The sequence below is a fragment of the Trichosurus vulpecula genome, chromosome X, assembly GCF_011100635.1.
Source record: "Trichosurus vulpecula isolate mTriVul1 chromosome X, mTriVul1.pri, whole genome shotgun sequence".
In the NCBI taxonomy this organism is placed as follows: Eukaryota; Metazoa; Chordata; class Mammalia; order Diprotodontia; family Phalangeridae; genus Trichosurus; species Trichosurus vulpecula.
This window is the reverse complement of record NC_050582.1, coordinates 51137093-51158352: the sequence shown is the minus strand read 5'-3', so window position 1 is coordinate 51158352 and position 21260 is coordinate 51137093.

Genomic DNA, 21260 nt, shown 5'->3' with positions numbered 1-21260 from the left:
AACAAAAGGGTGACCATAATGGAGAAGAGCCCAGATCATGCCATATGAGCATTGAATAAAATAATTGGGGATGTTTAGCCTGGAGAATGAAAAAGACTAAATAGGGAGTGGGAAAGGATTTAGAGCTCGAAGAGAGTTTAGAGATCATTTAGTTCAATTCCCTTATGGCCTGAAGAAATAGGCTCAGAGAGGGGAAGAGACTTGTCCAAGGTCACACCTAGGAAGCTTAGATCTAGAGCTGGAGGGGCCCCCAGAGGTCATCTGGTCCAACCCCCTCATTTTATAGAGAATACACCTGAGAGCCAGAGATTTAACCAGGGCCACCTAGGGAGGAAACAGGAGAGATGGGATTCAAACTCCCGTCCTCAGACACCAAATCCCAGCATTCTTTCCATGACACCATATTACCTTCACATGGCTTTTGTATGGAAGAGAGATTATTTTTTCAGCCTGGATCTCAGAGGGCAGAAATGAAGAAGAATTTCTTAATACTTCTAGCTGCCTGAAAGTGGAATGGATTTTCATGTGAAGCAATGATTTCCTGTCACTCCAAACGTTCAAGAATAGGCTAGATGATCACATATTCATGATGGAGAAAAGACTCCTGCATCAGGTAGGTGGTTGGACCAGATGGCCTCTCAATTTCTTGTAACTTTTAAGAATCTTAGGAGAACTCCAGCCACCCAGCATGGCATAAAGGAAGGAACTCTGGTTGTGGAGTCACAAAACCAGGACTCAAATCCTTTCCCTGCCACTAATTAACCGCATGGCCTTTGCTAAATTGCTTTCCTTTTTCTGAACCTGTTTGATGGTTTGTAGAATGGGGACAGTGGTAGTCTCCCTCTCCATCTTGCTGGGTTGTTTTGGGGACTAAATGAAATAAGAGCTTTAAAAGAAAATATTCTACATAATAGGATCCTATAAACCTTGAGCTGGGAGGGACCTCAGCAGCCATCTAATGTAATGGTCTCATTTGACAGAGGGGGAAAGTGAGGCCCAGAAAGCTTAAGTGATTTGTCCAGGCAGGTAGCATCAGAGGCAAAATCTGAACCTGTATCTGCTAACATTACTAATGGGCCTGGGTGAGACAGGTGGAAGTCATATGTCAGCCTCCCCTTGCCTATGGAAAATCTCCAGGCCACCTAAGCACGTAGGGGGCGGGGGTGCAGTAACATCATTCTCATTTGCTTTTTGCAGTAAGTGACTGGGTATGTTGCACTGTCACTGACCAGGGGTCACCCGTCCTCCTGCAAAATACTGCTCAGCAACGTGGCACCTATCTTGTCTTCCCTTTCTCATGATCATGACTCATGCAATGCCGAGTGTAGCACATTCATAATTACAGTATAGAAAACTACTCCCTGAAGACGTAGGCTGCCGCTTCAGTGATTCATTGAATTCATTTTCTTTCTCTCGTTCTTTTGGAAAAGATCTCAGTGTTATCCCTTTGACAAATCCAGACTTTAACCTATTATTTAGACTGAGTGCCAGCTCTTGCTGCATTGTGGGCACTCTGAGTATGCATCTGTCGTGGAATAGAACCGAGCTAATGAAATGAATTGAGGAGGTTGTTGAAAGCGAAGCGGAGGCCAGCATCCCCCAAAAAACAAAGCCTGGAGATGGAGTTTGGCTGGAAAGTCTCAGCCAGGTGGCGCTGACTTCCCCATTGCTCCCATTTGTACCTGGGAACCAATTCTGGGAATGGATTATGAAGTGTCATGCCTCGCTCGTGGAGAAAGCTGAGCACAGGCAAGGTTTTGACACTACACTGGGAGTTTGGGTCATATTTGGATTTACTTTTATTACCTTCTGTTCTTTACTCTAGTAGACTGTAAGCACCCTGATGGCCAGAGCATTTGCTTTGTGCATTTGGGTCTCAAGCACCCAGCACAGTGCCTGGCACAAAGGAGGGACTTCATAACCTTCTGTTGAATTGAACTGAGCCATTCTGGAGAGAGGCGAGCAGGCAGATCATGTAGTATAGTAAAAGAAGCCCTTGATTTGGACTCAGAACTGATCCTCTCGAGCTTCTGGCTTAATTAGATTATGAGCTCTTTGAGGGCAGAAGCTGTTTCATTTCTGTCTTTGAATCCCCAGTGCCTAGTGGGGTGCCCTGGCACAGATTGGATACTTAGTTATTGATTGAAGTAAAGGAAGGCTACAACTTCATCTCTCAAGATGTTTACAATTTCATGGGCGAAGTAAGACTCCAACACCCTGCCCCCAATCATATCAGATAGTATGTGTGAGTAAGTGTTCATACTACATATCAGTGCTGGAGCTCACAGGTAGATGAGAGAGGGAACCAAGGAAGGAGGGAGGGAAGGAAGGGAAAAAAAAGAAAGGGAGGGAGGAAAGGAAGGAAGGAATGAAGGAGAGAGGAGAGAAGGAAGGAAGGAGAGGGGAGGGAAAGAGGGAAGGAATGGAGGGTTGGGAAGGAATGGAGGGGAGAGGAAAGGAGGAAGGAAGGAGGGAAGAAAGGAAGGGAGGGAGAAAGAAAGGGGGAAAGGGAGGAAGGAAGGAAACAAGCATTTCTTGAGTGCCTACTATATCCCAGGCACTATGCTAAGCATTTTACAAATATCTCATTTTACCCTCACAACAACCCTGAAAAGTAGGACCTATTATTATCATCCCCATTTTCCTCTTACTATTGGATAGCTCTCAGCATTACCTTTTCCTGACACCAAGCCTCAATCTGCCTCTTCGAATGTTCCTCTCATTGGCCCTTGTTTTGTCCTCTGGGGCCAAAAAGAAGATGTCTAAGACATTGTTCAAGTACTTGAACACAGCTCCCATACCCTGTTGGAGTCTCCTTGTCTCCAAGCTAAAAGATCACTAGGTTCTTCAGCCAATTCTCAGTTTCTCTCCAATGTGCTTATTAAATTGTGGTACTCAGTAATGTCCTGACCAAGGTAGACTACAAAGGGACCTTCAACTCTTTATTCTTGGTAGTGATGCCTCTCACAGTGCATCCAAGCTTGTAATCCACACTTTAGGGAAACTGCTGTCTATCCATCTTCCCCTAGCCTATACCTGTGAAGTTGATTTTTTGATCCCAAGTATAAGACTTTACATTTATCCCCTTCCAATGTCATCTTATTAGATTTATCCCACTGATCTAACTTAGCCAGAACTTTTAGGGTCCTGAGTGTCATTCAGCATGTTAACTATCCTTTTCAGCTTTTTGTTATCTTCAGATTGGATAGGCATCATATCTGCAATTTCACTCAAGTCATTGATTAAAAATGTTAAACAGCACTGGAGTAAGGACAGATCCCACTCTACCAGAGACTTCCCACCAAGTGAACATTAAATTCCTTCCCTTAGAATATAGTCATTGAACTAGTTCCAAATCCATCTAATTGGTTGATGACTAATTATTCATTATTAATTTTCCTAGGAATCCAAGTCAGGCTCACTGGCTGATGTTTTGTAGGTGCTACTGTTTTCCTTTTGTTTATCAGGATATAATTTGACTTGTTCCACTAAGGCCCCTCTAACATTTTTTAAATTGAGTTTTTTTTTAATGAACAAAATCACTTTTCTATTTCTCTAACCACTGAAAAAAGAAAAAAAACCTTGTAACAAATATGCTCAGTTAAAAGCAAATTCCTACATTGGCTGTGTCAAAAAAAGTATACCATATTCTGCACCCTAGGTCTATCACTCTTCTGTTGGTTGAGATAGGAAGCCTGCTTTGTCATCAGTCCTATGGAATCATGGCTGCTTACGACATTGATCAGATGCCTTAAGTCTTTCAAAGTTGTTTTTCTACAATGTTGTTGTTATTGTACAAATTCTTTTTCTAACTTAACTCTGCATCAGTTCATATAAATCTTCCCAGATTTCTCTGAACTTATACCCTTCATCTTTTCTTATAGAGCAATAGAATTTCATTACGTCCATATTCCATAATTTATTCAGCTGTTCACCAATTGGGGTCCACTCCCCTAGTCCCCAGTTCTATGCTACTCCAAAAAAAAGGCTGCTAGAAATATTTTTGTATATATGGGTTTTCCTTTTTCTTTGATCTCTTTGGAGTATAGGTATAGTATTGGTATTGTTGGGTCAAAGCATATATGCAGTTTAGTGATTTTTGGAACATGTTTCTAAATTGTTTTCCAGAATGGTTGGATCAGTTCACAGCTCCACTAGAACTGCATTAACATACTTGTTTTCCCACAATCCCTCCAGTATTTGTTATTTTCCTTTTGTGTCAATTTTGCCAAACTGATGAATATGCCATCTCTCCCATTTCCGTGGTCTTTCAGATATTGTTGAGAGTGGCCCAGCCATCACGCATGCATCTATTTCTCTACCGGAGATTGTGGTTCATCTCTTTTGGGTGACTTGATGTCATCAAGGTCAGCTAAGGGCTGGCTCTCTTGACTTCTTTTTATTTATCTTGGTCAGCCATTTCTGGTCTGTGATTTCCAGTTGTACCATGAAATCTGGGAGAAGCAGGGGCTTTGCTAGCTGCTCAGGAGCCTTTGTACCTTAGATCCCCCCCCAAGAAAAGCTATGAGAATTTAGACACAGGACCACAGTAGGCTGTCAGCAACATCACCCATGGCCATGCCATTTGGTAGTCAAGGGGAAAGACTTATTCTCTGGATTTCTAGAGAGAAGGACAAGGAGTTCCAAAAAGTCACCCATGTAACCTGATCAGCTGTTCCCTAACCTTACTGAAAGATTGCTATAGGGAGAGGATTTTGTGTGCACATAGAGGGAAGAAGCTCTTGAATAGGACCCTGAGCCATGGGGGGACTCCGACCTGAGCAGTATCTCATAGTCCAGTTTTTTTACAGACTTCCTCCACCTGCAAGTCTAACTGGCTATAAGTAATAGTGAGCAAACAAACTTTCTGGAACAATATCTCTAGGGGACAGTATGCATTAGAGGGCCTGGGTTCAAATTCTGCTTCTGAGACTTACTACCTCTCTGACTTTAGTTCCTTTCTTTATAAAATGAAAGGGTTAGTTTAAATGGCCTGTGAGGTCTTGTATTTATTTTGCATAGATTTTACATATATTTATCTATGTGTAGAGGATCACAGATTTAGATCTGGAAGGGGGTGAAGAGACCCTCTATTACAACCCCCTCATTTTGCAGATACATAAACTGAGGCCCAGGTGGCTTGCCTAAGGTCACAATAAGATCATATATTGAGTGCTAGAAGGGACCTCTGAGGCTAGCTAGTCTTACTCTGTTTACAGAGAGGGAAACTGAGGCCCAAGGAGTGGACATGACTTATCCAAGGTCATTCATAGGGGATCACAGATTTAGAGCTGAGAGGGATCTTGGCAATCATGTAATTCAGTCCATCCCTGTACAAGAATCCCCTCTATGCAATCTCCAAACCGTGATCACCGGCCTTTGTCTGAACACATCCAGTGAAGGGAGTAATCACTACCTTATGAGTTGGCCCACTTTTGTTTCAGTTGTTGAGAAAGTCTTTTTTATGTTCAGCTAAAATCTGCATCCTATGATCTTATTTGAGCCCCCCTGGGCCAACCAGGGTTAGTGTGATCTCTGAGTTGTTTGACAGAACCAAGTAACAGGATTAGGCAGGTGAAGCCTGTATTCAACAATGATGTGCTTTCCCTTGTGACCTCCCCTCTCCCCTTGGAAAAATCTCCTGTTAGCTTCTGGCTTAGTTGTGTGCTGTGTACAGCTAGCCAGAGGGGTGGGACCCCCAGGCTGCCTCCCAGCCCCCGGTGTTTAACCACATGTTGCTGAGCAAGGACATTTTCGGATCCTCCCAAATTCTTGGGCTTATGCTCTGGATCAAAGGGTATCAATTGTGCTCTTAGTTCATCACCTTCTTTTTCACAAGATGGCCTCTCAGCTTTGTAGCTCCGACATGGCCCAATTCAAAAGCTTCCCAGGGAGCCATGCTGGTCTGATTTGGGGTCGCACCCCCAATTTGGATTCTGAGCCCATATTAGATGGAATGGGAAATTCAGCCTAATTCCCATTTCTGTTGGGCCTTAAACTTGGCAAAACAGTTTTCTAAGAGCATCCTGTGAAGAAATAGGAGAATTGCAAGGGAACATAAAGGTCATTGACCCCAGGAGTTATTAAGGGGGGAGGGGAAAGGGAGGGGCAAACTTATTTTTTAGTAGTTTGGTGACTATATTTCAATATGACCAGTTTTAAAAAAATCCCCTGTATTTCATTTTATGCATTGAAAAACGTTATTCTTGGAAGGGGCTCCTGGGCCCTTAGGCCAGGACGCAGAACAGATTAAGCATCCCTGATTTATTCTGGACCAACCCACTCATTTTGTAGAGAAGGAAACTGAATCCCAGAAAGGGAGGAGGCTTAGCCCATTTTACACTTCTAGTAAGTACTAGAGCCAGGAAATAAACCCAAGGCCAGTGGACAGTTCATGATCATCTGCTCTGGAGTTTATGTTTTGACATTACCTCTTCACAGTGGAAAGAGCACTGCATTGAAGTCCAAGGGTTTGGGTTTAAATCCACTTGTTACCTGTAATACTCATGCTGAGTTATTATACCTCATTGAGCCTGGTTCCCCTTTTGTGAAATGAAGCGATTAGATGGCTTTAGAGGTTCTTTCCAGCTGGAGATCTAGGATTCTGTGTATGGTTGTGTGCAAGTCCCTTCCCCTCCCTGGGCCTCAGGTTCTTCTGTAAAATGAGGGGGTTAGATAACTTATGATGTCCCTTCCACCTCTGAATATATGAACCTGTGCTCACTGACAAGACAGCCACTGTCCTCAACCCTGAGGCTCCCTCCAGGTGGAAAATGTTCATTATGGCTTACTTTGGGACCTCTTTCATATTTGCCTTTTGACAGGGGCCTTCAATGCCCCACTCCAAAGGATGATGGGGATTTCAGGCTGCTGGGGAAGACATTTGTGGGGCAGGTGGTCCTTTCAGTAGGGCTCAGAACACTGTCTTTTCATAGGCCTGAGCCATGGGCTAAGTTTTAGGAGGAAAAGTCCAGAATGAGTCAAAGTTTTGATTGGAGGGAGATGGCAGAGAAAGCTCTAGACCACTTCCCGGGGAGGGCAGTCTGGGGAATAAAGAACTCTGGGAAGCCAGGCCCCAGCACAGGGGCCCAAAGTGAGTTGGGGCTCCATGAGGTGGGAGAAAGGCACTGATGATGTACTTTTCAGCTACCTCACAACTTTGCCTGGAGTCCATTCTGGGAATGGCACGGGAAGCCACCCACTCTAATAAATATGATTTCCACGAGCATTTTATTAAGCTCTTACTATATGGTATGCCAGGTATGGTGCTAAACTCTGGGGAAACCGAGAAAAGCAAAAAGAAAAACACAAAGCCAGTCCCTTCTTTCAAGGAGCTTACTACTAATGAATGAGACCTTTCTTAAATTCATGTGAAAAGAGAGTTAAGTTCTAATGTTGTCTGATGTTGTTTGTTGTTTGTCCTTCATTCTTGAAGAGGACCAATGATATCAGGAGGGTGATGTCATTTGTGAATGAATTGGATTTAAGTCAGGTAGGGCTGTGCAAAGTCGTCAGCCTCTCTCCTCCATGGTCATCAGAATCCAGTGGCAAGACATAGATCAGGACAACTGGCAATGGCTCAGAATGCAGTGGGAGATGTTGGCCTTTTTAAGCTAAGGTCTTTCCCAGGTCTCAGTTTGTCTGAGGCAACACTCATTCAGTGATTTAAGGCTAGGTAAAAATTGAGGTAAAAGATGGTCATGTTTGACTTCACGAAAGAATCATTCTGGGAGAGGGGACCCTCGGAGATCCTGGCCAGAACAGAAACAATTGTGATTTTACCTGTGGTCTGATAATGAGGGAGGGAATGGGACAGATTAGTCGTGGTGATTAGGAAGAAAAATAATTAGGTTAAGGGAAAGAACTACTCGTGGAAAGATACCCAAGGCATAGTCTGAGAGGGGAAATGGGAGTCCTTGCTGGGTCAAGGCTGAGTGGGGAACTACATCCAAGGCAGTAAAATTTTATATCAGTAGTTGTGAAGGTAGGGGAGTAGGCATTGAGTCAGGGAGAACCCACTGGGCAAAGGGAGAAATAGACCTTTATGGTGTGGGGGGGAAAGGTGCTGGATTTGGGGTCTTAAGACTTGTCTTTCTGGGCAGCTCACTCCTTTCCTTGTGGCACTGGGCCTCATTTAGTGATGCTTGTTCACAGACCTGCCGTCCTGTGCAGCCCAGAATGCCACTGCAGTGCAGCCTAGCCAGACCTAGGAGGAAGCACAGTTTCCTTCATACATCATCTACTTTTCTGGGCAAGGGGAACCGAACCAAACGAAATCATGGCAATGTGATTAATGGGGGCCATTGGAGAATGGACTCCGTCTTCCCTTGAACTCATTGTATTTTCTAGCTCTTGAAAATGCTCCACACCCTCCCCCCTCCTTCAAACCTTAGCTGAGCCAATGCTGAACTGAACGAAGTTCTGGGAAGGAGGCCAAATTCTTCTATTCTGCACTCTAGGGGAAAAGTCAGGTTTTTGCTTGAAGCCTCATCCCCTGCCCTGGCCCTCTATGAGTGTATTCCTTGCCTGGACACTTCCTACAAGGAGAGTGAGCTACATTGGAAGCTGCTTGAATTATGCTGGGGGATTTTTTTTGGACATATCTCCAGGGAAACGACAAGCCAAAATAGCTGCACATTAATATTGTGTCATCTGACATCAATCTAATGATCTATTTCTTATAGAAAGAATTTGCCATTTCAGTCAAAATTTGAACAACATTTTCCCATGCCAAGTCCACAGCTAGGGGATGTTATAAATGTCCCATATTGTGTTGGAGGCTTACGTGGGAAGTGAAATCACTATCAACTTAGATCATTATCCTGTCGACAGGGAGATTGATCATTGTTGGGGCTTTTAGTTCTGCCTGGCATGCCCTCCCCCAATCCTAGGCCTGGATAAAATGTGCTGGGTTGAATTTACAAGCCACTTTCCTGATTTTCAGAATAGTTCAGAGAAACGTTTTATCAAGCACGCACATATGTCTTCGTGGCCCGTTTTGGCTCCTGGAAGAAGTTGTCGGGTGGTAGGCAGCCAGCGGTGATCAGAGAGATCAATCTAGTCATTAAAGGGCTGGATCCAGAAAGCAAGAAGACTCAATAGAAAAAATGGTGTGAGTTAACTTCATAGGATGGAGCAATATACAGGTGGGGGTAAGGACCCCTCATCAGGCCTTGTTTGTTCCTCTAGGACCAGTGGTTTGTTAAATGGATTGATGATAAAGAGATAAAGAGCTAGGAAGTTTAGCTCAAACTCTGGATGATTGGATGGGGATTTAACCAGATCTAAGCAAGCAAACATGGTAACCTGAATGGAAGAAGATGAAGTCTACTCACACAAAAATATCTAATCATATATAATATTAATAATGATATTAATAAGACCTAACATTCATAGGATGCTTACCATGTGCCAGGCACTGTGCTAAATACTTCATAGTTTCATTTGATCCTCACAACAACCCTGGGAGGTAGGTGCTATAATTATTCCCATTTTACAGATGAGAAAACTGAAGTAAGTAGAGGCTCAGTGACTTGCCCAGAGTCATAAGTCTAGTTAGTGTCTGATGCCAGATTTGAACTCAGGTCATCCTCACTCCAGGCCTAGTGCTCCATCCACTGAGCTACCTAGCTGCCACATCTGATTTCAAGGACCTAAGATTTTGAGTTGGAAGATACCTTAGATATCATCTAAGTTGAGACCCCTTATTTTACAGAGAAGGAAACTGAGGCTGAATGTCTTGCCCCAAGGTCACATAGGTAGTTACCAGCTGAACCAGGATTTGAAGTCAGGATATATAACTAGGCTCCTCCCTCTTTCTTTTGTACCATGCTGCCTCATTATTAAATAAGAACAGAGAACAACCCCGATAGTCTGACTTGTTGGATGATCTTGGTGTGTTGTTGTGGCTGAAAAAAAGGATTGCCCTTCAACTCACCTGGAAACGGGCCTTTCTGAACTTAGCTAATGCTCAGATGATAAACCATGTGCCTTGGCCCCACCCGAACTGGTCTCCTTGCTGTTCCTTGTTCATAGATGGTACTGCGTCCCCAGCATCCTAACATGCCTTTCTATAGATAGTACCTGTAATGTTCTTCCTCTCCCTCTGACTCTTAGAATCTAGAGCTTCCTTGAAGACATCATCTCTTTTCACTCTAACTCCCCCAATTTTAGTGATCTCCTTTCAAAAATGATTTCATATTTACTTTGTATATTTTTAATTGACTTATCTGTGTATATGTTGTAAAGTCATTGAGGTCAGGACCTTTTCCCCCTTTTCTGTTTCCAGTGCCTAGCACAGAGTAGGTGTTTGATAAAGGCTTGTGGAATTGATTTGAATCTTGTTTGAACTTCACAACTGCCCTGGCCGGTAGGTGCTATGGTATGCATTTCACAAATGAGGACAATTAAAGCTCAGAGAGCTGAAATGTTATACCCTGGTTGAATAGCTGGTAAGTGTGAGAGGCAGGATTTGAACTCAGATCTTCCTGGGGTTCTTAATCTTCTTGGTGTGTCCTGGGCTCTTTTGGCAGCCTGGGGAAACCTATGAACCCCTTCTCAGAATCATGTTAGTTGCTTACATTCATAAATGAAGAAAACGTTAAATTTCAGTTAGAGGGGGTAATATTTTTCCCATCAAAATTCATGGAGTACCTGAGATCTCTCTAGGATAAGATGCTTTACATTATACCATACTGCCTCTCTCCCAAATGATAGGTTACATCTATATAGTGAAGACTGTCCCACTTGGGACTGCTCTAATTATTAGGAAGCTAGGATAATCTTGGGGACCCACATCTGGGCCATGGGGCACCTGCATCCCAGAGGTGGTTCACAGCAAGGCTAGGGAAGTTACCCATTGAGGAAAATGAGGGAAGACAGATCGATCTAAGCTCTGTGCTTCAGCTCCTTCTTGGGCAGAACCTAACCCTCAGGTTTGCCTCAGGCAGGGCCTTCCTTGAGGCCAAGCAGCCATTTGCCCAGAGTCAAGTCCAGGGACCTATGCAGGATTGCTCTTTTAGGTGAGATGAGTTCCTTGTGTTTGGGACCAGTGAGAAGACCAACCAGAATCCTTCTTTGTCTTCCTTCTCACTAACTCTCATCCCCCTACCCAGCTGCTAAGGCTGCTTTGTATCTCTTTAAAATTTGGTGTATACTTACATGAATGTATATAGCATGACCATTTGTGAATGGAAAAACCTGAGCAAAAGTAAGGAAGGTATCATTTCAGATGCCTAACCTCTATGTGCTTAATGCCATGCAGGACCTATTTGGTGATTCAGGAGAAATGTCTTATAAATCAGGGCTTCTTTAACTTTTTCCACCAGTGACCCCTTTTTGCATTTCAGCAGCATTTGTTGGCATTGCGTGGCATGACAGCATGCACAGTGCAGAATGTACATGCTTTGTATTCAGAACCAAGGCTGCAGTGAAGTTGTACGATGCAACCCTGCCAGAAATGCCTCGAATTCATTACATATTTGATTTTGAATTAATTTTTGGTCATTGCGTATTCAGAAACCTTTTACTGTTGCCAAATTTTTGTGACCCCATATGGAATCACAGCCCACAATTTAAGAAACACTGTACATATAATTTCTATTCGAAATATTATGCACCTGTTGTTTATTAGAATAGAATGTAAACTCTTTCTGAGGGTAGGGACAATTTTGCATCTGTACCCCCAGAACCTAGCACAGTGCCTGGCACATAGTAGGCACTTAATAAAAGCTTATTGTCTGACTTAGCAGCTGCAACATTAAAAGATAGGTCATGAAGCATGATATTCCACAAGGCAAAGGAACTAGGAAAAACCCAAGAATCACCTGGTGAAATTATATACACCAAGGGAACGAATGGTCATTCAGTGAAATAGAAGGATATCAAGCTTTCATAAAGAGAAGACCAGAATTAAACCAAAAATTTGATCTTCAATATCTAGACCCAAGAGAAACCTAAAAAGGGAAAAGAAAACATGAGAGATTCAGTGGAGCTGAAGTGTTTACATCCGTACATGGGAAGATGATACTTGTAATTATTAAAAATTGTATCACTAATAATACAGCTAGAAGGAATGTACATAGACAGAAGGTATGGCTATAAGGTGAAATTGAGGGAATTACCTAAAAATAATTAAGGGATGAGAACAAGGAGTCCTCAATGGGTAACTTCGCTAGCTTTGCTGTGAACCACCTCTGGGATGCAGGTGCCCCATGGCCCAAATGCGGGGTACCCAAGATTATCCTAGCTTCTTAATAATTAGAGCAATCCCAAAGTGCGGCAGGCTTCACTATATAGTGCAGAAGGAAGGGAGGGGTAGAATGGGGTAAATTATTTCACATGAAAAGGTGCAAAAGACCTATCACAGTAGAGGGGAAGATGGGAGGATGAGTGATGGGAGATGGGCATCGCTTGAATTTTAATCTCATCAGTATTGGTTCAAAGAGGGAATAACATACCTGAATAACTAGTTGAATATGGAAATCTATCTTACCTGACAGGGAAGTAGGAGAGGAGGAGATTAAGTAGAGGGAGAATGAGACTGACAGAAGGGAGGGCAGATCAGGGGAGAGAGTAGATAGAGGCAGGGCACTGATGAAGAGGGAAAGGGTAAAAGGAGAGAGAAGACAAACAGGAGGCAAAATAGGATGGAGGGAAATGCACAGCAATCATAACTGTGAATGTGAATGGGATGAACTGTCCCATAAAATGGAAACATAGCAGAGTGGATCAAAAACCAGAATCCTACAATATGTTGTTTACAAGAAACACATTTGAAGCAGAGAGACACACATAGAGTAAAGGTAAGGGGCTGGAGCAGAATCTATTATATTTTAGCTAAAGTAAAAAAGCAAGGGTAGCAATGCTGATATCAGACAAAGTAAAAGCAAAAATAAACCGAATTAAAAGAGATATGAAAGGAAGCTATATCTTGCTAAAAGGTACCATCCTCATCATTTCTCCTTCTTTCTTGAAGAGGACCATGACATCAGGAAGGTGATGTCATGACTTTCAAGTGAATTGGATTTAAGTGAGGCAGGGCTGTGCAAAGTCACCAGCCTCACCATTTCCTCTGGAGCCATCTGGGTCCAGTGACAAGATATAGATCAGGGTGACTGGAGATGCCCCTAAACGCAGTGGGACGGACACCTTGTCTTTTTTAAGCTAAGGTCTTTCCCAGGTCAGCTCAAAGGAAATCTGCCACTGTTAACTGTCCAATGCATTCCCAGTTCCTCGTTTCATCTCAATACTGAATCTGAACTAAAAGACTGCTGACCCTCAGAAAAACATAAATATGTGAACATGTGAAAAACAAAAAAAGAGAAAATAATATACTTCAATCTGCTTTCAGACTCCATAGTTCTTTCCCTGGATGTGGATAGCATTTTCCATCATGAGTCCTTTGAAATTGTCTTAGTGCTGAGAAGAGCTAAGCCTTTCAAAGTTGATCATAGCACAATGTGGCTGTTACTGTGTACAATGTTCTCCTAGTTCTGCTTACTTCACTCAGTATCAGTTTATGTAAGTCCAAGTTTTCCTGAAATCTGCCTGCTCATCACAATAGTATTCCATTACATCCATATACCACAGCTTGTTCAGCCATTCCCCAGTTGATGGGCATCCCCTCAATTTCCATTTCTTTGCCACCATGAAAAGAGCTGCTATAAATATTTTTGTACATATGGGTACTTTTCCTTTTTTATGGTCTCTTTAGGATACAGACCTAGTAGTGCTATTGCTGGATCAAAGGGTATGTACAGTTTTATAGCCCTTTTGGCATAGTTCCACATTGCTTTCCAGTATGGTTGGATCAGTTCACAACTCTACCAACAATGCATTAGTGGTCTGATTTTCTCACATCTTCTTCAACATTTATCATTTTTCTTTTTTGTCATATTAGCCAGTCTGATAAGTGTGAGGTGGTACAGCTCTAGCTTTCTACAAAAAAAGAAGCAACAGAGTATAGCAAATAAAATGCAGGGAGGAGTGCCTAGATTTGAATCTTGTTCTCATCAGAGGTAGACTGGTAAATGTTTAACAACTGGCTTGCCATGTAGCACTTTTAAATTTTATCTGCATTAACAATTCCTCTATCATCTTTTTAAGTCTAGATAATCAACAAAACACTCTATCAAGCCCTGATTTGTAGTTTGCTGACTTCTGAAGCTCAGCTGAAAATTTTACAATCAGCTCAGGAGCTTGTTCAAGCTGCCTCCAGCAAACCCCTGGATATGAACTTTCTGAGCTGTGTGGCCACGGGCAAGTCACTTAACATCTCTATATGATGACAATTATAATGCTGGATTACTGTAAGGCTCACAGGGTTTGCATAAGAGACAACATATGTAAGAGACTTTGCAAACTTTAAAGTACATATAAATGCCATTATATGTTGTAAATTCCCTTTCAGATCTAGCATTCTGGGAAATTTATATTTCTTGTTCTAATGTCACTTCCAAAGCTGATTGCTAGAGCTCTGTTCCAAGGTCTCTTCCAGGTAGGAGATTGGAAGTTCTAAGCATTCTTTTAGTCATTATGTTCTTTGTCTTTGTTCCCAAAAGATACCTTTCAGGTCTGATAATTTTATTTCTTTGTCCCATGGCCCCATTCAACGTGGGCATTGTGTTCTATGTTTTAATGTCTCAGAAAGCCTAGCCATTCTATGTTCTTTGTTCTAAGGGCCCCTTTAACTTAGTCTATATTCTATAGTCTAAGGGCCCTTCCAGCTCTGCTATTCTGGGTTTGAAATTCTCTCTTAGCTTGGATCTTCTATGCTCTATCGTGTAAGGTCCCTTTCAGCTGCATTATTTTTTTCATGTTCTGAGGCCCTTTCAAGCTCTGTCCTTAGACTTCCTCTGATCTAAAGCCTCTTGCTAAGCTCTAATTTTCTATGTTTGAAAGGCCGTCTTGTCTCTAACATTTTCTGCCCTTTTGTTTCACGTTCCTACGTCCCTTTTGGGTCTGATATTCTAAGCTCTCTGTTCTAACATCCCCGCTGGCTGTCAGATTCTTTATTCCAGCATCCTGTTGAGTTCTTTGAGGTTCTAAGCTCCTTTCCAGCTGAGACACATGGTGGTCTAAGGTCATTTTCAGCTGTAACTCCTTCTGTTATTGGATTCACATCCTAGTCATAGTTGGGAGATGGGGGTGGGGAGAAGAGAAGTGGCTTTGGAGTCAGAGGATTAAGTCTTGGCTTGTGTGACCTTGGGCAACTGACTTCACCTGGGCCTTGGTTTCTTCGATGAAATACAGGCTATAGACTGGACTCTGATGTTCATAGGGCATGTGAGTTGTAATTCCATTTGTGACCTTGAACAAGTCACTTCCCTTTATAGGCCTCAGTGTCAGGCTCTTGTCAAATGAGGAAGGGGGGGGTTGGCTTATAAGGTCACTGCCCCTTTCTTCCTCTGTAAAATGAGGGGTTTGGATGAACTGACTTCTGGGGTCTCTTCCCATTCTAGATCTGGGATCCTATAATATTCACCCCCTTTTCTCTAGTTCACCTCCTCTCTAGAGCCATAGCTGGCAAATGAGTGGGGATTAAGGGTAACATGGCAGTGGCTAAGAAAGTGGGGGTGGGGGAGGGGGAAGGACTATTCTTAGGTTGTCTTCTCCCCTCCCTTTGGTCTGCTGTGACTTGGAAGTAGGTCTCAAACAAGGATCATATTTCCTGCAGTGACTCTCATAGAAAATTGGAGTCGTGCATTCCACTCGCCACCTCAGCTTGGTTAATGTGGTCTATATGGGACGGGAACAAAAATGGTTGATGTTTTCCATCTCTAATAAGAACTCTAACAGCTTGGTTTCATTGAATTTATCTGCCTTGAGACTGTTCTGTGTCTGAGGTCGGGAAACTGATAAATTCCTCCCTGTTCTCCCACCCTCTCAGCGTTCCATCAAGTTCCTAAAAGATATCTACCAGGATGCCTCCCTTCCCAAATGGTACTTTGTATTGCCAATGGATGCCTTGAGTCAAAAGCCTTTCCCCCTCTCTTTTAGGATGAATCTCTCTTGTTAAAGTGCTGGCAAACAAAGAAATCGAATTATCGCTTCTCCCCATGGAAGTGAGGTAGAAAGTAGAAATTTAAATTGATTCACAACTCTTGAGCACAACTTGGTCCCGGTGACTCAACTAGAGACACCTACGCAGAGACTGCAGCACAGCCCAGCCTACCATCACCAACTCCTTGCCACCCCCTGAGAGGCTAAATGCCGCTAATTTACTACCTGAGAGCAGCTTCTCTTTACAACCCTGGGTGTATGGGGGTGTTCACATGCCCCAGACCAATCCTCCACGAGACCAGTGGTCATTAAATGATGACTCCTATCTTCCTGGGGACTTTGTAGCCTTCATAAATCAAACAGGCTCAATTTGTTGCTGCTCTTTCTTGAAACTAATAGTTTCCTCCGCATTTGCCTTGTGAAATATTGCCATCATTTGGGTATTGCTCCAGGTAAGTCTTTCTTAAGCCCCAGCTCTGAAGGGCCCCCAGACTGGTCACTAATATTGACTCACTCTACCTCTAGGGTTATTCGATTTTGTCATGGGAGACAGTCTGAACTGTAGCTAATTTGATGGTAGTATTCGGGGTCTGTTGAAAATGGTTGCCTTCTGAAGGCTCATTAAGAGAAGGGGAAGAGGACTTTTCAGGAAAACAGCTTAGGAGGCTTTTTGACTTGGGTCATTTCTAGTTTTCAAACAGAATTGGGGTAAAGAAGGGCCTGTGCTCTGTTTTTGCCAGCTTTCTTTATTCTCCTTTGTCACTGAGCGCTCGGAGGCAGCTTTGAGGCAGGGCTGGAGGAGGTAGGGGGGGTAGGGGAGCAAAACTGGATACTTGCTCTTCTTAACACAAATGCTTTTTATTAGATTCTGATATATAAACAGAGTAGAAAAGAGATGGGCTGATTTCAGGACAATCATCGCTCACATTTACAGAGCGCTTCCTGGTTTACAAAGCCTTTTTCGTACATTTTCAGAGAGGAAACATGAAATAACAAAAAGAACCTTGGATTGGGAGGCAGGGCCGGGGCCTGGGTTTGAATCAGAGCACTGCTACTTATTACTTGTGCTTAGCACAAAACCTAGCGCATAGTAGGTACTTAGTAAATGCCTATGAACTGACTGACCATTTGCCTGTGAACATGTCACTACCTCTCTGGCTGCTGGGGTTTGGGCAATATAATCTCCAACGTCCTTTCCTAAATATTATGGATGGTCCGCTATCTCCATATGACAGAAGAGGAAACTGAGTCAGGTGGCTCATCCAAGTTAATGTGTGAAATTTTAAGTAGCAGAATTGGAACTCAGATCCTAGGTCTTTGAGTGGCACATCTGGTACATTCTCCACTCTACCTCTCGGCCTTTCCATGAATTCAGACGTTAGTTTTGGGGTTTGAAATGTTGGTTTTGTTTCCTAATTGGCCTCTCCGCCTCCAATCTTGTTATTCTCCTTCTCAATAAACTTCAGTGACTCCCTATTACCTTTAAGATCAAATACAACCCCCTCTGTTGGGCATTTATAATCTTTCACAAATTACTTTTCCAGGCTGATTTCGCATTCTTCTCTGTCCTATGGACCAGCCAGACTTGCTTTCTTGTTACTCCTTCCACATAGTGTATTTCTGGCACACAGTAGGCATTGAGTAAATGTTTAGTGTTTGATTGATGGGCAGAGGGTGGGGAGAAGGATGAAATGGCTCCACCATCCAACCCAAAGGGGAGGAGGAGAGTAAGCGAAGGGAGCTGGGAAGGAGCCCAAAGCAGTTGCTCTTCCTCAGAAGTGGGGGGTTGCCCAAGGAGAGTTGGAGCACATCCTGCTTTTGATCACCCTGCCTCTGTTGCTTATCTTTGCCTCTGTCCAGTACTCTGGGCCTGTCTTATTCTTTAACCATCAGTTTCTTCATTTTATGGGCAGCTAGGTGGGGCCATAGTGCATAGAGCACAGGGCCTGGAGTTAGATCAGAGTTCAAATTCAGCCTCAGACACTTACTATGTGACCCTGGGCAAGTCACTTCACCCTGTTGGCCTCAGTTTCTTTATCTGTAAAACAAGCTGGAGAAGGAAATGGAAAGCCACTCCAGGATCTTTACCAAGAAAAACCCCAATTGGGGTCACAGAGAGTTGGACATGATTGAAACGACTGGACAAGGGTACCATTTGATCCTCACAGTCACTCTGGAAGCTCAGTCATAGGTTCGTGGATAGCTAAGTGGTGCAGTAGACAGAGTGCTGGGCCTCAAATCTGGAAGACCTAAATTCAAATCCAGCCTCAGGTACGTACTAGCTGTGGGACCCTGGGCAAGTCACTAAACCTGCTTCAGTTTCCACAATTGTAAGATGGGGACTATAACAGTACCTACCTCACAGGGTTTCTGTGAAAATCAAATGAGATATCTAAAACACTTAACATAATGCCTACCACATAGCAGGCACTTAATAAATGCTTGTTCTATTCCTTTCTTTTCATAAATATAGAGCTAGAATTCACCTCCCTCGTTTTACAGAGGAGGAAACTGAGGCCCAGGGAGGGGAAGCAATTTGCCCAAGGAGGCTTTAAGTGTTGGTCTCCCTCTGTCCCCCTTCTCTCCTCCTTTTTTCATTTCTCTCCCCTTCCTTCCTTTCCCTGTTTTCCCCTTCTACCTCTTGCCCCCTCCCCCTTCCTTCATCCTTTTCTCTCTTCTCTTTATCTCTCTTCCCCTGCCCCTTCCTCCCTCCTCTCTCTGTTTCTTCCTTCTACTTCTTTTCCCCCTCCCCTCCCCCTCTGTCTCTCTTCCCATCCCCTTCCCCCTCTCCCTTCTTTTCTCCTCCTCTTCCTTTTTCTCTCTCTCTTTCCCTCCAGCAGTGCCATCTCTGGCCTACTGCTGCAGCTCTGAGTCTTCCCCTCAGATACTGCTACAGAGATGAAATCCACAGAGATCTGGGAGGCATTCACCCCCATTTCCTCGCTTCCCATTCACAGGATAGAGATGGATGATCATTTGCCAATGCCCCCCTCACTGCCTCATCCTTCTTTTCTACATTCTTGCGCTCCTCTGACACTGGGTACCCAACCCCCTGGCCCTCTCTGCCGGTGGGGCCCCATTAAAGCCAGGAGCATTGGACTAGACCAAGGAGCAGCCTAGTGGCGTTCGGAGAGGCTGCGTGCTGGAAACCTGGACACCTGGTGACAATCCTTTATCTCCCCCGAGGTAATTCATTATGAAGGAGGCTTCGATCACCATCAGTAGCAGGAGTGCCTAGGCTGACGAAATCATACCCCCTTTGAAGCGGTGAAGCAAGCTGGGTCTCTAAAGACCAAGAGATTTTGGATAAGTCTGGAGAATTAAGTGACTGCCACAAAGCAGCATTACCATTGTTTCTTTTGATGATCATATCACACGTGAAATCCAATTACTGCCGAGAACAGACCTAGAATTCAGAGAGCTGCTGTGCTGGCTGCTGGTTACGCGGCAAGGTATTCGAAGGAAAGGTTAATTCATCGGGCACCAACTTTCATCTCTGTGCAGTGTTAATCATTGTGCTGTGCCGTGGGCTTCCTTTATGCCTGTATTCTGGGAAACTCAAATCGCTTTTGCAGGCGTCGTCTGATTTTTCTCCTCAGGATTCTGGAAAAATAGGCAAGGTAGGGGACATAACCCCTATTTGACAGATGAGAGAAGGAGTGAATTGGCCAAGGGCACACAGCTACTTACTGGTACAGTTGGTCTCCTGACTCCTAGAAAGGTGCTCTGCCCTTTGGAATACCCTGCCTCTGCTGGAAATTAACTGATGAAAGCCAAGAGCAGCCAGGTGTTGTTAGTGGCTTTGAAATTGCTGCCAGTAAGTCAGGCTTCCTCAGGCCCAGGGCACAGATTTGAGGCTGGTGACAAACTGCAGCTTCTTCTGTAGCATCACAGCTGCATCCAGCCAGACCTGGCTACACAGAGCCTCTGTCAGGAAGCCAGGAGGGAGCTCCTTTCTCTCATAGTTAGTTGGATTGACACTGGAAAGAATGAGAATTTTTCCTTCACACCACAGTGGTCTGGGTGGACCAGGTAGTATTAAGTGGATCCTTGCTAGACCCTCCTTCCTGCAGAGGCTGTGTCTCCACAGGGGCTGAGCCTTCCTCTTCCAGCTTTGTCAAATTGTGTGTCTGGTTCCTGGCTGGGCCCCCGGGCACTTGTCTAGGGGAAGCATATTATAGTTCTGGGATAATAGGATTCCCCTGTACACCTCTGCTGGTGTGTGTGTGTGCGTGCATGCGCGCACGCCTGGGACAGTGGAGAAAGCACTGTTTTTAGATTCATAGAATCTGAATTCAAATCCAAGCTCTGCCGTATACTACCTGTGGCAACTTGGATGAGTTGCTTAACTCCCATGGATCTCAGTTTCCTCATCTGTAAAATGGGGGAATTGGGCTGCATGACCTTGTCAACAGAATTTTTGAATGCAGTTCAGTCCAGATTCGACTGGTCTCTAACCTGGGAATGGCCAGAACCGAACAGAGCGGGCTAGAAGCAGGTGTGTCAGGACACAAAGTAGCGGCATAATTTATTTCAGAATGAGGAAAATGACTTGTAAGCAAGGAAGCCCTGGCTCCTGAGAAGGAGGGCTTGACATGTTGGGGTACAGGCAGTGCTTATATACATAAATGAGCTGGCCTATGGCATAATCATTCTTAGGTCTTGATTAGCAGGGTCACGTGTGGACAATGAAGGCATTCCTGGGTCCTGTGGGAACAGTATCCAAGTTGATTGTCTCACCTCGGGGTGCAGTACGTGATTTGGTTCCCTTATTTATTGCAAGGAAAAGGGATTGTGAGTAAATCAAGCAAGGTGAGGGATGGCTCTCAGGTCCCTGGGAAATAGGGGGCAGTGAACACCTGGTGCTTGGTGAAAGCAATACACTTTGTCAGAGGGTGAGATCATCCAGAGCGCAAAGGATTGTTGTTATGCCAAGCTCAGGGCACAGCCTGCTTGCTGGGCCTTAGCCCTGGGAAATAGCTCTCTTAGGTCCCTTCCAACTCTAGATATATGATTTAAAATTTAGTGGAGAATATGCAGTTGGAGATTCCGAGGGGTTGGTCCTGACTTGATCAAGACATTGGCTGTTGGAGCTCAGTTGACTTAGCCCCACTCACACATGCTCCCTAGAACTTCAGCACTTACCTCAAATTATGCTTAGAGCCAAAATCTGGCATAATAGGACAATAGATCAAGAGCGGAAAGGCACCTCAGAAGCCCTCTAGTCCAACTCTCTCATTTTTCAGAGGAGGAAACTG